Source organism: Carlito syrichta, unplaced genomic scaffold (assembly GCF_000164805.1).
Source record: "Carlito syrichta isolate Samal-C Ts95f unplaced genomic scaffold, Tarsius_syrichta-2.0.1 Scaffold311916, whole genome shotgun sequence".
Classification (NCBI taxonomy): Eukaryota; Metazoa; Chordata; class Mammalia; order Primates; family Tarsiidae; genus Carlito; species Carlito syrichta.
Window position 1 is genome coordinate 105508 of NW_007256012.1, and position 3949 is coordinate 109456.

General features: G+C 35.7%; 1 pseudogene; it reads right to left on the reverse strand.

Annotated features, from left to right (window-relative positions):
• Positions 1 to 2382: 2382 nt before the first annotated feature.
• LOC103271829 lies at positions 2383 to 3284 on the reverse strand (annotated as a pseudogene).
• Between the last annotated feature and the right edge of the window lie 665 nt (positions 3285 to 3949).

Consider the following 3949-nt stretch of genomic DNA (forward strand, 5'->3'; position numbering starts at 1 on the left):
AATTTGAGTCTTTTTGTCCCTCACAATGTAATACAAGTAAGAGTGTTTAGTAAGTACTAGTTATTAGTCTTAAGCAGTGATTATCTTTTTTTAAATACAAATTTGACTGCTTTGTAGTTGTGACATTAGATATCTTTCAGCAACAAGCAATTATTACCCATTTTTACATCATTATGACATTTTCTTACAGTTGCTTGTGATGAGAAAATTCCATTTACTTTAAGTTAGGAAAGAAACAAGTCATGCCCACTTGCCATTCTGTAAGTCAAGATTTAAATTGGCAAATAGTCTAGCAAACATCTAATGCTTAATTGGCATGAGTATAATTGGCATGAGTATAAATATATATATATATATATATATATATATGTATAGTCTATCCAAATGTGGACCTTCTAATCTGGAAAATTGACTTTTTTCCAACGATAATACTGTTGACCCCTGAATGTTGTTGGAGAAGGGGCACCAGCCTATCTACAGTTTAAAATCTTCATATAATTTTCAACTTCCTCCAAACTTAAATACTAATATCCAAGTGTTGACTAGAAACCTTACCAGTATGGTAAATGTTTTGTTGATACATATTTGTATACTATATGTATTATAGAATGTATTCTTACAATAATATAAGCTAGAGAAAAGCTTATTAAGAAAATCATAAGGAAGAAAAAATATATTTACTAATTATTAAGCGTAAATGAATCATCATAAATGTCTTAATGCTTGACTTCTTCATGGTTAATAGGCTGAAGAGAAAGAGGAAGAGAAAGAATTGGTCTTGCTTTTCATGGGTTGCAAAAGTGGAGAAAAAATCCACTTATATGCAGATCCATGCAATTCAGATCAGTGTTGTTCAAGGGTCAACTGTAGGTCATTCATCCATCAGTGTTATGGTTTGGATAATCCAGGACTTTTCATACTTGCACAGTCTACCTTCTTTCTTTCTTTCTTTTTTTTTTTTTGAGTTGGAGTCTCACTCAGTTGCCCAGGCTGGATGACAGTGGCACGCTCACAGCCACCGCAGCTTCGACCTGCTGGGCTCAGGTGATCCTTCTGCTTCAGCCTTCCAAGTAGCTGGAGCTACAGGCAAGTGCCACTATGCCCAGCTAATTTTTTGACTTACTGTAGAGATGAGGTCTCACCAAGTTGCCCAGGTTGGTCTTGAACCTGTGGGCTCAGACTATTCTCTCATCTCAGCCTCCCAAAGTGCTGGGATTATAGGCATGAGCCATCGTGCCCAGCCTTACCTCCTTTCTTCACTTCTGTCCTTAGAGTTTAAAGAGTATATCAGTAACAGGCTGTTCTGAACAGCAATGGCCCTTCACTCATAGTATATAACTAAGCAGATTACTTTGAAAATAATGGTGACCCTTATTTAGGCACATGCCTAAACAGGTATAAAAAAATACTGTAGCAGGGAAGTTTATTCCCCCTACCCAAGCTCTATAGATCTGTTTATTTATGAGACTAGTAAATGTAAACAAAATTGTCCACAAGAGAACCTCTTACACAAGAATAAAAGTGGCTACCCAGGATGCAAAATTTGAGTGTGTTGTGAGGCAACTAGGGGATGGCTCAAATAATCTAAGTCACATTCAGTAGACAGTTTATATACACCCTCTTATGAAGAGACTCTTGTTTTTCTAAAGCCAGATTGGCTACTCACCAGACATAATTATTTATCCTAATGTAAACCTACTACAAATTACTTTTCTTGCATTCACAAAGTTAATTACAGGCCTTTCTTAAAAATGATATAAACTTGTCATATTTCCCTCACATTAATGGAAAAGCTTCTAAATATTTGACAGGCTCTTTCCTAATTCTTATATCTGCAACTTTGCCTAAGCATTTTGAAAAAGAAAGACCTGTACACACTACCAGTTAAGATTAAATAAAATTTATTTTATCATGAATTGGTAACCCTAAATAATTTGTCTTACATTAACAATAAAGAGGGATAAAGTGTTGTAGAACTATTATCTAAATGATATCCTTAGCTTGGACATTTTCCATTTCCATTTCTCCATTTAATAATACCTAACTGGTACTACACTTGATCCTAGCCAAAAGGCCAAGAAGCAATAATTTCTTCATTTAATAAAACCCAACTGCTCACAATTTAATGGAAAATGTATACACTTTACTTTGATGGAATACAATGAACACACACACAGAACAAACATTGATGCTTTTTATGTACAATCTTCATGTCAAGTCTAATTTTTTAATATCCTCTAGATCAATTTTTGTTTAATGCTCTAGACATGGATTAATATCTTGCTTAATGACTGTATGCTGCAAAATTGACAAGAATCTAGTGCTTGGACTCTAAGGCAGAAGGTGTGTCCAGATTTTCACAGAGCAGAATCTCTGACTCACTCATCCTAGGGCTCCTGTCACTGCCTTGTTTCTCAGGCTATATATATAATGAGACTGAACATTGGAGTAAGGATGGTGTAGAAGACAGCCAGAGCCTTGTCCTCTGCTGGCAATCAAAGGGATTTTTAAGCAAAGATAGGTATAAGGGAAGGGTGAATAGTAGAAAGTCACTAAGGTGAGGTGAGTGCTACAGGTAGGATAACCCTTCTTCCTCCCTTCTGCTGAGTACATGTGGTAGACAGCAAGGAAAATCCAGCAATAGGTACTCACAATAATAAAAGGAACACAAGAAAGAGGGTTGCACTAAAAACACTGTGCATTCATAGACTCAGGTGTTCATGCAAGCCAGAGTCACCATAGCTGGAAAATCACAGAAGAAATGATTGATGGCCCTGGATTGGCAATAAGACATATGAAGTATATATATACTGTGAGCAAAAGCATTGATGGAGCCCATTATACAAGATCCTGTTATCATCAACACACACACTCTTTTGCACATATGGATGGGGTGGTGGAGTGGAAACCAAACAGCCACATTACGATCATAGGCCATGGATATCAAAAGCAGTGCTTCTGCACCTTCTAAAGTCAATAAGAAGAACTTTGAATACCACACCCAATGAAGGAGATAAAATTTGTTTCCAAACAAAATCAGAGGCCATCTTGGGGACAATGGTGGAGATGTAATTTAGGTCAATGAGAGAAAGCTGACTCAGTAAGAAATACATGGGTGTGTGAAAATGAGTATCTAGAAGGATGAGAAGAATCATGGATAGGTTTCCAAATACAGTCATCAGGAAAATAAGAACAATGACAATGAAGAGGAAAAGACCAATTTTTGAAACTGGAAACAACCCCAATAAGATGAAATCAGTTAATATTTGATTATAATTTTCCATGAGGCATTCTTATGATTTTTCCTAAAGGGAGATACAAGAGTAAGTGAGTTCAGTAGAAAAGTTCCTGTTTATCCACAGAGGATGCATTCCAAGACTCCCAGTAGATGTCTGAAACAAAGGATAACACTGAACCTTATATATTCTAATTTTTTAATATCCATGTATACTTATGACAAAGTTTAATTTACAGATTAGGCAAGTAACAGCTTAACAACAATAACTAATAAAATAGTTGCAAAAATAACTAATAAAATAAATACTGAAATAAAAAATGTCAGTGTGGTCTATTTCTTAAAATATATTGTATTCATACTTCTTTTTATTATTATTGTTTTCTATTATAAAGATGTGGAGTACAGTTCAGGGTTAGGTATACAAACATTGATTACACAGGTGGCCTTGTGGATGAGGTATGCCCCTTCCTTCCCTAAGCAGCTTCCCTCAAATGCCAATCCCACTCCTCCTCCCTGACAGTTTCCCACTACTGCCAATTGCTTTCTTATGGTATTATAATTGTTCAAGGCTATGGAAATAATGCTTATGAATGAAAACAAATGGTACTCTGCTCTTTCTTTCTGTGATAGATCACTGAGTATGATCAACTAAATTCATCCAAGTTGCTGCGAAGTACACACGTTTGTCCTTTTTTATGGCTGCATAATATT